The sequence below is a fragment of the Hylobates moloch genome, unplaced genomic scaffold (genome assembly GCF_009828535.3).
Source record: "Hylobates moloch isolate HMO894 unplaced genomic scaffold, HMol_V3 SCAFFOLD_20, whole genome shotgun sequence".
NCBI classification, from domain to species: domain Eukaryota; kingdom Metazoa; phylum Chordata; class Mammalia; order Primates; family Hylobatidae; genus Hylobates; species Hylobates moloch.
In genome coordinates, this window is record NW_026652295.1 from 27,418,504 (window position 1) to 27,431,007 (window position 12,504).

The 12,504-nt window shown below is 38.5% G+C and overlaps 1 long non-coding RNA gene and 1 pseudogene across 1 annotated transcript in view; one reads left to right on the forward strand and one right to left on the reverse strand.

Moving 5' to 3' along the window:
* Positions 1 to 1,715: 1,715 nt before the first annotated feature.
* Positions 1,716 to 2,547, forward strand: LOC116459746 (cytochrome c oxidase assembly protein COX11, mitochondrial-like; annotated as a pseudogene).
* A 1,314-nt stretch (positions 2,548 to 3,861) lies between these two features.
* The window catches only part of LOC131382150 (uncharacterized), a 42,774-nt gene continuing 34,131 nt past the window's right edge, over positions 3,862 to 12,504 (reverse strand). The window contains exons 2-3 of the long non-coding RNA XR_009211374.1: positions 7,417 to 7,587; positions 3,862 to 4,047 (exon numbers count right to left, since the gene is read on the reverse strand). This is a non-coding gene — a long non-coding RNA (uncharacterized LOC131382150). The remainder of the gene's footprint in view (positions 4,048 to 7,416; positions 7,588 to 12,504) is intronic.

Genomic DNA, 12,504 nt, shown 5'->3' on the forward strand with positions numbered 1-12,504 from the left:
ATATTATATTATGTATTATGTATGATATAATATTTAATATAATATGTTATATATGTTATATATGTTATATGTATATTATATATAACATAATATGTTATATGTATATTATATATAATATAATATGTTATATATAATATATATATTATATATAATATACATAATGTATTATATACTATATAATATGTATATAATATATAAAATCCTCCATATACATGTATAATATATATTATATATTTATGGAGGATTTTATAAGATACTTTCTGTTCAAAAACAACTCCACAGAATTGCTTTTCATTTTTCACCATTGCACATTTGTTTTTTTTTTCTTTTCACCCACAGTGAAAACTCTGGCTCCCAGCAGCATAAATAAATTCGCTCAAACAAAATAGTTTTTTATAAACAAAATAGTTTCAAGATTATAATACCAATACATCACTAGCAATAACATATCTATTATGTAGAGTTCAAAATTTCTTTGCCTGTTTTGTTTTTGAATTATATCCCATTAAGGGAGTATAGCTGTATAAATACCTTATTTGAATTAATTATTTTATCTGAGGTTATATTTTAAACGATATATGGTTAGGATCATTTGTTTCTGTTTATATTCCATTTCAGGGTTTGCTTTCATCTCTTTTTGATTCTTTTTTGAAATTTCAAAACATTTACTTAGCTCAAAATCCACATTATATAAAAAGGTATGTTTAGAGGCGTTCTGCTTCCATCCCCATTCCCTTTACCCCATATACTCATATCCCATTTTCATTATTTATTTATCCTCTCTTCCTTTCCTTCTTCCTTCCCTCCTCCCTTCCCTACTTTTTCTTTCTTTTTTCTTGCAAAAATAAGTATTTACCTTCTTTACACCATAAGTTATGTTATATACATTCTTTCATGCCTTGCTTTATCATCTAACAGAAAAGCCTAGAAATATCCTGTTTATAGAAGTAGTCCTCTTTTTTCACACTTGCATAATAACTCATTGTGTGGATGTACCATTTTTTTAACCAGTTTCTTAGGGGTGGGTGTTTGGATTACTTCCAATATTTGCTTTAACAAATAATGCTGCAATGAACAATAAGAGAGAGACTTTTGTAGGGGTTGTGTTATTTTGTACTCTCAACAGCAAAATGTGAGTGTGCCTGTTTTCACACAGCCTCATGAACTGTATGTTTTCAGGCTTTTACATATTGCCAGTATGATAGCTCCTTGGATATTTCTTAAGGAATCACAAACTCAATGCTGAAATCCCTGCTAGAAATGGATTCACAGTGCCAAATTTCAGCAAGGATTATGGAACAATGGGAATTTTCACATATTTTTCATGAGAGTGTACATTGGTGAAACCATTTTGGGGAAACTCTGGCGTATCTACTAAAGTTGAATGTATGCATATTCTATCACCCAGCCACCAGAAACGCATATGTGCTTGCATCTAAAGACATGTCTTAGAAGCATTTTTTGGTGATTGCTTTAAACTGGAAACAACCCTAATGTCCATTAACAGTAGGATGGGTTTTAAAAAAAAGTTTATTCAGACAACTGAATACCATGTCACAATGAAAATGAATGAACTACAGCTACAAACCACATCGTTGATAAATTTCACAAACATAATAGTAAAAGCAGCCAGAATAGTGAGTAAAAGAAGACAAACAAACACGAGATTTGACCTCTTGTCCCTGAGAGGCGGGTGGGTGTTAATTCAGGGGGTTATGGGAGGGCTCTGGCATCCGGGATGGAGGCGCGTCGCTTTCTGTGGCTGGCGCTGGATCCACCCTGGGTCTCCAGCTAGGGCTGCAGAGAGGGTAGAGCCGTTTCTTAGGCCAGAGTGGAGTGGGACAGGAGGTGCCGAGAGACGACTGTGGTGGCTTGGGACATGGAAGCGCTGCAGCCTTCGAGCCCGGCATCCAGCATTACAGCCGCCGCCGCGGCCTAAAGAGCTCGAATCCTTTCACGCGCGCGCAGGAGGAGGAGCGGCGGCGGTGGAACAAGACGACCCTCACTTACTTGGCCGCTGTCGCCGCGGGCACGCTGGGGGCCTCCTACGTTGCCGTACCCCTTTATTGGCTCTATTGCCAGACTACTGGACTTGGAGGATGAGCAGTTGCAGGTCATGCCTCAGACCAGATTGAAAACATGGTGCCTGTTAAGGATCGAATCATTAAAATTAACTGTGATACAGATGTATATGGAAGTCTCCAGTGGAACTTTAGACCTCAGCAAACAGAAATATATGTGGTGCCAGGAGACACTGCACTGGCGTTTTACAGAGCTAAGAATCCTACTGACAAACCAATAATTGGAATTTCTACATACAATGTTGTTCCATTTGAAGCTGGACAGTATTTCACTAAAATACAGTGCTTCTGTTTTGAAGAACAAAGGCTTAATCCCCAAGAGGAAGTAGATATGCCAGTGTTTTTCTACACTGATCCTGAATTTGCTAAAGACCCAAGAATGATTAATGTTGATCTTATCACTCTTTCTTACACTTTTTTTGAAGCAAAGGAAGGGTACAAGTTGCCAGTTCCAGGATATAATTGAAGTCAGCAACTAAGTCTTCCTTCAAAGTTGTGATTTTTGGGAAAATCATGTATCCTATCTTCTCAAAGGACAAATATTGTACAATAATATGAAGCCTTATATTTTAAATAATTACTTTTTCTCAACTAATTTATTTCACTTAAAATTGAGAGAACAAGTTCAGCTTTTATCATAAGAAACCTACATGCCTAGCTAGAATATATGACTGACTATTCAATCTCTATCATACTGAAGAGTTTGATAGTATTAAAATAAGCCGCTTTGTTTTTTAAATATGCAGGCATGGGTTCAGCTTAATTCTATAGTTTCCTTCCAGATTATTAACTCTTCATACTTATAGCAAAGAATCTGACAGTGTTTTTCAAAAATGTATGCTCAGGGTTATTTGTTTCAAGTCATAGGCCAGAACTTCTGACCATGTTTATTATGTCTAAAAGAGTTGGTTGCTATTTTCCTTCATTATGAACAGTCAGTATTTTAAAAGCTCAAAGTAGAAGAGGAGTCACTAAGCCCTAACAGCTTGTCCAAAGATTTAAATTCTTACTTCAAATTTGATTTGTCCTTTAAGATTTAGGGCTATTTTATATTCAGAGTTCTGAATAGATAATTACTTTGAAATTGTAGTATCATGAAATTGAAATAAAATATATCTACTAGGCTGCTAGCCAAAGCATCATCATTACAAGTCCATGAATGTTAAAATGTACAGGTGGGATTGTGAAGATTTACTGACATCAAAAGTTCTTCTGGAAACAAACCTTTGTAAAAAAAAAGTATTAAATTATTTTAATAGTGATTTATTTGTCATCAAATGTACAACTTATTCTGAATATTTTCATTTTCTGTGTTCCAAATAGAAATGTTAAGTTGCAGTAAAAAGAGAAAAAAAGACTATTTAGCATTACAAAGAATCATATTTAAAGGCCACCCAATGTAGAGTCTAATGACCTGTTCAGGACACCTGAAATATAATTAAATGACAATCATCAAGGTTTTAACAATTTATAATTCTAAACCAGAGGATTATAAAGAAGTGCAAATTGACTTTTACACTCAACTTTAGTTAAATGAAGGCACTCAGTATTCTTCCTGAATAATACATTCAGTTTCTCACATTTTATGCTTTCATCTATTCACAATTATTTTGTAGTAAAATAATCTACTCTTAGCCGTGTGACGATTTCTAAATGTAGGAAGGCCTGTGAAACATATGACACTGCAGTTAAATTGGTTGGCCTAAGGACTAAGTAATTTTTCTTCTGCTGAAGTTTTAAGTATTTGTTCCAAACAAGTTCTGTTGAAATCTCACGCTGTTGTCAGGAATCAATGTTATCCTGGAACTGTTACTATTCTATTTAATCTTCATTATAGCAGAAATGTTCCACTGTTGCTTTGACATGTTGGTAGGTATTGTCTTCCAGGCTTCAAAGCTGCACAGAGTCTACCCTTTAGAGAACTGGTACCTTTGATGTGGCTAGTGAGCTGATCATCCGCTTTCTTCTAAAATAAAGAGAAGAAAATGAAAAAAAAAAAGACAAAAAACACATCTTTCATGATTTCATTTATATAAGGTTCAGAACAGAATAAACCAATATCTGATGTTAGAAGTCACAACAGGGAGGAGGAAAGGAACAGAGTTTAGCAGGGAGCACAACTGGGGCCTTCTGGGGCACAGGTAACGGTTCTATTTCTATGCTTTGACTACCTACCTAGGGTTTTCTTTCCCTTTTTAAAAAATGTGACCCCCATCGCCTCTAACTGAACCCACTGTCTCTGCTTCCTGCCTACAAGAACTGATATCTGGGAAATACAAGTTTAGCGGGGAGAAGGTGAGGAGTTATAAAGAAATTATGCTTATGTGCTAGAAAGAGTGTAGGTGATCAGAAAAAAAAGGGACAACAGATAAAAGAAAAAAGAGAGGTGAATATAAGGGAGGAAAAAGTGCAAATAAAGAGTAAGAGAGGAAGCACAAGCTGCATTGCATCAGGTGGTTTAACAGACATTCGGCAAATTATGTTCAAAATACTCTATCATCGTCTCAGGGTCTTAAGTGTCCATAGCTTGAATTACCCTTCGAGGGTGTCACATTTGGAGGTTTAAGCCCTTGCTTAGAAACCTAGAGGAAGTTCAAGGTCTGTTCACTTATAAGTACATGGCCAATCATATGAAAATGATAGCTCCATTATTAACTGATAGTAATATCAGACTCAACAAAAATGATAGCTAATGTCCTCAGAGTCACTCAGTCCCTAAAATAACATTCATGTGGGAGCTATGGTAAAGAATATTTCTCTAGTTCATCCATCCTAGGGTATACTGTACTCTTGTCATTTGTGGCCTTCTTTGCTTTGAACCTTGCTACTTGTTTTCTAATCCAGTGAAGTTTCTAGTTATCTTTTTATTTGCATCACACATCACTTTGTTTTGGGATCTCAGAATTCCTCTTGAGGTCCAGCCCATCTTATTTTTTTCTGTACTAGCTAAAATAAAGATGCCTGAATAAGGAGCACTTCCTCTTGGGTCTGGCCTAACTGGATGTCTGGTGTACAGTGGCATCAGCCATTTACAGAATACCATCTAGAAAGGATCTTCCTCTGACTCTCATTGCAGCCTGGTGTATGTCTGGGTCAGCATCACAGGCTCCCTCCCGCATAAGGTGACCAATGCCTACTTGAGTACTAGTGCTTTCCAATATCTCCAGAAAGGGATTGCTCTTCTCTTCCTCAAGAAGCAATATCTTATTTTCAGAAGGCAAACCCAATTGTCACCAAGTTAACTGAAAGCACACAGGGTAGGAGCCCAAGAGGGTCACTAACATTTCACCCAAGCCCATTTTTAATGACACATTAGGGGTACTGCTACACAACCTCTAGGAGGTTCAGCATTCAGAATGCTTGTTTATTCTAAACACGGTTATGGTAAGACATATGTAAAATCTGGTTGGCCCAAAAGCAAATGCAACAAAAACAAAAATAGACAAATGGGTTTAATTAAACTAAAAAGGCTCTGCACAGAAAAAGAAGCAATCAACAGAGTAAACAGGCAATCTACAGAATGGGAGAAAAATTTGCATTATGCCTCTGACAAAGGACTAATGTCTGGAATCTACAGGGAACTCAAACAACTCAAAAAGAAAAAAAACAAACGACCCCATTAAAAAGTGGGCAAAGGACATGAACCAACGTTTCTCAAAAGAAGACATCCAAGCAGCCAACAAACACAAAATACTACACAGCCATAAAAAAGAACAAAATCATGTTCTGTGCAACAACATGGATGAAGCTGGAGGCCATTATCCTGAGCGAAATAAATCAGAAACAGAAAATCAAATACCACATGATCTCATTTATAAGTGAGAGCTAAACAATGGGGACATATGGACATAAAGATGGAAACAATAGACACTGGAGACTACAAACTAGGGGTGGGCGGTTGGGATAGGAGTGAGAGTTGACAAATTACTCATTTGGTACAATGGTCACTATTTGGGTAATGGGTACACTAGAAGCCCAAACACCATTTTGCAATATATTCATGTAATAAACCTGCACATGTACCCTCTGAATCCAAAATAAAATAAAATCTTAAAAAATAAAAAATAAAATAAACCTAAGAAGACCTAAAAAAATAATAAAATCTGGCTGGGGAAACAACAAAGAGGGCATTCTGGATGTAAAGGGGGAGAAATGGAAGAAAAAGGCATGGAAGCTTCAGTGTACATAGGGTGGCTTGGGAAAGTGAGGTCACTCTTGTGGATTCTGTGGCGTTCAGTGAGATGTGAGCTCAGATGGAAGGCCTTCCCATATTCATCACATTCATAGGGTTTCTACCCAGTGTGAATTATCTGATGTCCAGTAAGATCAGAACTTCCACCAAAGGCTTTTCCACATTTGTCACATTCATATGATTTTTCTCCTGTATGAATTCACTGATGTTTAGTGAGGTTTGAGCTTTCCCTGAAAGCCTTCCTACACGCATTGCACTGGTAACATTTTATTAAGGTATGGAATCTCTGCTGCTGGGTAAGTCCCGTGCTGTTACTGAAGGTTTTACCACATTCACTGTACTCATAAGGCTCCTCCCCAGCGTGATTTATCTGATGTTTAATAAGGACTGAGCCTTGACTAAAACTTACCACACTGATAACACTGATAAGGTTTCTCACCAGTGTGAATTCTGAGGTGTTTAAAAGGGATTGTGTTTTGACTGAAGACTCTCCCACATTCTTCATACATAAATATTCATGTTTTATTACAGAAATATTAATAGGCTTGAATACGGGGCTTCCCCAGATCTCTGGGGTATTATGCATATGTAGCACATATGCATCATACTGCTTTTAAAAAATTCTCCAAAATCTGATTTCTAAAACACTTTTGACCCTAAAGATTGGGGAAAAGTTTCCCTGTTTTCTATGTGTCAAGGCCTCACCAGATTCCAAGAAGGCCACCCTCTTAAACTCAAGAGTCCTGCTTCTCGGAAACTTCCAGAGAAGAGGAGCCTGATTCCAAGTCACCAAGACAGGCCCTAGGGGTAAGGAAGCCGGGGTTAGGGTCTGGCACGAAGCTCTGTCCTCTTCGTCGGGGGTCACTCCAGGAGACCAGCTAATGGCAGCTCAAACTGGAAAGGAGAAGAAGGGGTCTACACCCGACCCAGGGTCAGCCTAGAGCCCAGGTCCTACTCTCTTGAAGCCCTGAAAACTCCCGTCGTTAAGGACCAGCCAACATCCAGAAGTGTCGGGACAGCACTCTAGGAATGTTCATCTCCGTAGTTTGCTTCTTCCAGCCATCATCCTACGATACCATTCCGTGGTCTCTTCCTATTACCTGAGAATTCCTGCAGCAAAGCATCTCCCTCCCGTATCAATACCTGGTTAATCTAGGAATGGCTGTCCAGTCTGGAGAACCTGATCTTTTTTCTTTCTTTCTTTTTTGCCCACGTTTATCTTCTCCTCTCCATCCCCAGCCATCCAAATCATCATCTTCTCATTCCCCCAACCTACGTCAGTTCCCCGGTATGCATTCTTCCATATTTTTCTCCCTGTACGGTAAACAGACGTACACATTTGTAAGCAAATACAGAAAGACAGTGTAGTGTTTAAGAGCTTGGTTTCTGAGCTTAACTTGTATATCTTGATATCTTTGTGCTATGGGTCAAGTTACTTAAATTCTTTATGCCCCATATTCCTTACCTGTAAAAGAATAATAGTGGTATGTATAGCACAGAGTTACTGTTTAGTATTGAACGATTAACATAGAAAGAGCCCCAGGAGCACCATTAGGTACCAAGGTCTAATAATATACGTATATGGGATTTGCGGGGAGGGGAAGGGGAGATAATTTTGTTTTGTAAACATGAGGTAATACTATATATACAAATTCTTGCATGTAGAGAGGGTCTTGCTCTGTCACCCAGGCTGGTGTGCAAAGGCACTCACTGCAACCTCTGCTTCCACAGCTCAAGAGATCCTCCCGCCTCAGACTCCCGAGTAGCTGGGACTACAGGCAGGCCACCACGCCTGGCTAATTTTTGTATTTTTTGTAGAGACAGGGTCTCGCTATGTTGCCCAGGCTGATTTCACTATGTGCCCAGGATGGTCTTGAACCCCTAAGCTCAAGCCATCTACCGACCTTGGCCCCCCAAGGTGCTGGCATTACAGGTGTGAGCCACCACGCCCGGCCATATTTTCTTTATACCTCTAGAATCCTACTAGAAAGTGTTATGAGTCATCTGGAATGATTACTAAGCATTATTTAAAATGGCCCCAATGTGTTTATTTTAATAGCTAATTTATTAACAGTCATACTACTCCAGTTTGTATCACCATGAACAAGTTAGTAATACACATTTTTTTTTTTTTTTTTTTTTTTTTTGAGACGGAGTCTCGCTCTGTCCCCCAGGCTGGAGTGCAGTGGTGCAAGCTCCGCCTCCCGGGTTCACACCATTCTCCTGCCTCAACCTCCTGAGTAGCTGGGACTACAGGCACCTGCCACCGCGCCCGGCTAATTTTTTATATTTTTAGTAGAGATGGGGTTTCACAATGTTAGCCAGGATGATCTCTATCTCCTAACCTCGTGATCCAGCAGTATACATTCTTATGCAAGCCTGTTTTGCCCAGACAATTTTATTTATAGGACATAGGTTCTCATAAGTAGTATTGCTAGATGGAAGAACGTATGTATTTTTAGCAATAGATGCTGTTAGTTTGCTTTCCAAAAGGCTGTAACCACTTCACACTTCAAAGAGCAACAAGTGTTAGAACTTTTCTAAATTTTTGGTCAGTTTACTGGTATCTCATTTTATTTGTGGATATGTCTCAAATTCACATCTCCAGATTTGATTTGAATCCATGATTGAATGTCATGATTGTTTTTTCTTCTATGTTTAAGTGCCTTAAAGGCATCTCAAACAAAACATGTTCAAAGCTAAACTTGTAATCTCTGCACCCAAATCTGATCTTCTTCCAACATCCCTTTTGTTCACTTGTCCAAATCAGAAACTTGGGCATTTCTGTTTTTTAACCCTCACATAAAATCCAGCAAACTCTTATCAAATTTATCTTCAAAATATTTATGTATTTATTTATTTTATTGATGCATAATATTTGTACATATTTATGGGGTACAGGTGATAATTTGTTGCATGCATAGAATGTGTAATGCTCAAGTCAGGGTATTTAGGATATCCATCACTACGAGCATTTATCATTTCTATCTGTTGAGAACATTTCAAGTCCTCACTTCTAGCTGTTTTGAAATGTATGATAAATTCTTAACTACAGTCACCCTACTCAACTAACATTAGAATTTATTCCTTTAATGTAACTGTATGTTTGTATCCATTAACCAACCTCTCTTCACCCCCACACACACATCCTTCCCAGCCTCTAATTATCATTCTACTGTCTGCCTTCATTAGATCAACTTTTTTAGTTCCCACATATGAGTATATGTGATACTTGTCTTTCTGTGTTTGGCTTATTTCACGTAGCATAATAATCTCCAGTTCTATCCATGTTGCTGCAAATGATATGACTTTCTTCTTTTTTAATGGCAGAATAATATTTCATTACTTAAATATACCACATTTTCTTTATCCATTCCTCCACTGATGGACATGTACATTGGTTTGGTATCTTTGCTATTGCGAATAATACTGCAATAAACATGGGAGTCCATGGATCTCTTTGATATATTGATTTCCTTTCCTTTGGATAAATACCCAGGAGTGGGGTTGCTGGATTGATAGTTCTATTTTTAGTTTTGTGAGAAACTCCATAGTGCTTTCCATAATGGCTATACAATATACACTCCTACCAACAGTGCATGAAAGTTCCCCTTTCTCTGCATCCTCATTAACATCTGTTTTTTTCTTCGTCTTTTGATAATAGCCATTCTAACTGGAATCATATGATACCTCATTGTAGTTTGATTTGCATTTCCCTTATGATTAGTAATGTTGAGGTGGTGCATGCCTGTAGTCCCAGCTACTCAGGAGGCTGAAGTGGGAGGATCGTTTGAGGCCAGGAAGTAGAGGCTTCAGTGAGCCGTGATTGTGCCACTGCACTCCACTCCAGCTGAGCGACAGAGTAAGACCCTGTCTGAAAAGGTAAACAAAAGAAAGAGAGAAAGACAAAAAAGAAATGGCAACCATCATCCCAGAATTTGGTGGCTTTCATTTTCGTGCATTTTAGATTGTGCATCTATCTATAACTTTAAAAATATCCGTAAATTGGGCTGGGCGTGGTGGCTTACGCCTGTAATCCCAGCACTTTGGGAGGCCGAGGCGGGCGGATCACGAGGTCAGGAGATTGAGACCATCCTGGCTAACACGGTGAAACCCCCTCTCTACTAAACATACAAAAAAAAAAAATTAGCCGGGCACGGTGGCGGGCGCCTGTAGTCCCAGCTACTCGGGAGGCTGAGGCAGGAGAATGGCGTGAACCTGGGAGGCGGAGCTTGCAGTGAGCCCAGATCGGGCCACTGCACTCCAGCCTGGGCGACAGAGCGAGACTCCGTCTCAAAAAAAAAAAAAAAAAAAAAAATCCGTAAGTGGTATATATATATATTTTTTTTTTTAATATTTCTTTACTAATCTTTTTTGCTTAACCCTTTACATGTTTTGTTTTGTTTCGTTTTGTTTTGTTTGAGAAGGAGTCTTGCTCTGTCGCCCGGGTTGGAGTGCAGTGGCGCAATCTCGGCTCACTGCAACCTCCGCCTCCTGGGTTCAAGCGACTCTTCTACCTCAGCCTCCTGAGTAGCTGGGATTACAGGCACGTGCCACCATGCCCAGCTAATATTTGTATTTTAGTAGAGAAGGGGATTTCACCATTTTGGTCAGACTGGTCTCGAAATCCTTCCTGACTTCGTGATCACCTTAGCCTCCCAAAGTGCTGGAATTATAGGCGTGAGCCACCGCAACTGGTCGTTTTCACTACTGTACACTATTCCAGATTATAAATGTACCCCAATTTATTCATCATTCTCCTATTGGTGTGAATTAAATTGTTTACAAACAATGTTGTCATGAACATTCTTGTACATCTTCTCTTGTGCATGTGTGAGGACATCACTAGTGCATTTAGCTTTTTTAAAATGACATTTACCCAGTAGTGAAATTGCTAAAGGGATATGTTTCTCTTTATTGTATTGGATGTTGTGAATATTTGACATATTTGTGGCTACCCAGAATACTTGGAGCACCCTTCCTATAGCTGTGACTTTCCCCCATTATAACTCCTACCTTTTTAAGGTAGGTGCTAGAAAAACCCATTTTTTAACTTCCCCTGCAGGTAGTGAGCAGGCATGTAACATGGATTTTGCCAATAAGATGCATTCATGAAAAACTTCAATTTAGAAGAGAGCACTGGGAGGAAGGGGATGCTATGCAGAATTCTGTAAATGAGGTAGCAGTGTGGTTATGTTAAGAACTTTTAGAAGCAAAAGTGACCAAGATCAATGCTGTAGTGTCCTGTGTTTCGTGCTCATATTGAAAGTGATGATAATTATCCACTGTTGTGGGAATGCTTGTTTGAGCAGTCTGGGAGTGAAATTTGGGCATTTTTTTCCTGACTGCATAATTCTAGTGTTTCTCTGGCCTTTCAGGAGACTCTAAGTCAACTGATATTCTTAATAAATTCTTATACTATTTCATCTGTAGATTGGATTCTGATGCTTGCAACTAAGAATTCTAACAGAAACAGTTATTCTCAACCCTTCTCCTCTCATGGTACATAAGTAAGTGATAATTGTAAAACAAACTGGAAGTGATGTAGAAAGCTGCTTGTGGCTAGAAGCAACCAGAACTATAGTTATTAATTTCCCATGGTCTTGCCTGGCCTCTCTAAGGAGATCCGTATCTCAACAGCACACCTGTCACACATTCATAGCCCAATTATGTGCCGCAATGTGCTAGTTGGAAATCTGTGCACTAGATATTGCTAACTTACTCTCAGTTTATACCCTTTCTAGTAGTTTGTGAGAGTTCTTGCTGGTCAACATCCTCTTTGACCTTTTTTTTTTTCTTTGAGACAGAGTCTGGCTCTGTCGCCTCTGGAGTGCAGTGGCTTCTTTGACTTTTGATATCCCTGGACTTTAAAACTTATTCCAGTTTTATTGGTATAATTTTATATATGATTTTTAAAATTTGCATTTTTCTATTACTAGGGAGAATCTTCTAATTTGCATTTTCTTATTTGTTAATTACTGGTTTGATATCATTATATGCTTTCCTCTTTGACTGCTGGTCTTTTTATTACTGCTTTATAAAAAGCTCTTTATAAATCTTTGATATTTAGGATTCTTCACTTGCCTGGGTTGCTTTGAAGGCTGCAAGAGCATTTGTAGTAATTCTACATTCATGATTTTGTATTCTACTTTTCAAAAGGGTCTCCCAGATTATACAGGATTCAGGTTCTACAAAACCTGGATCCATCTCTGACATCCCAATTAGAGGCCC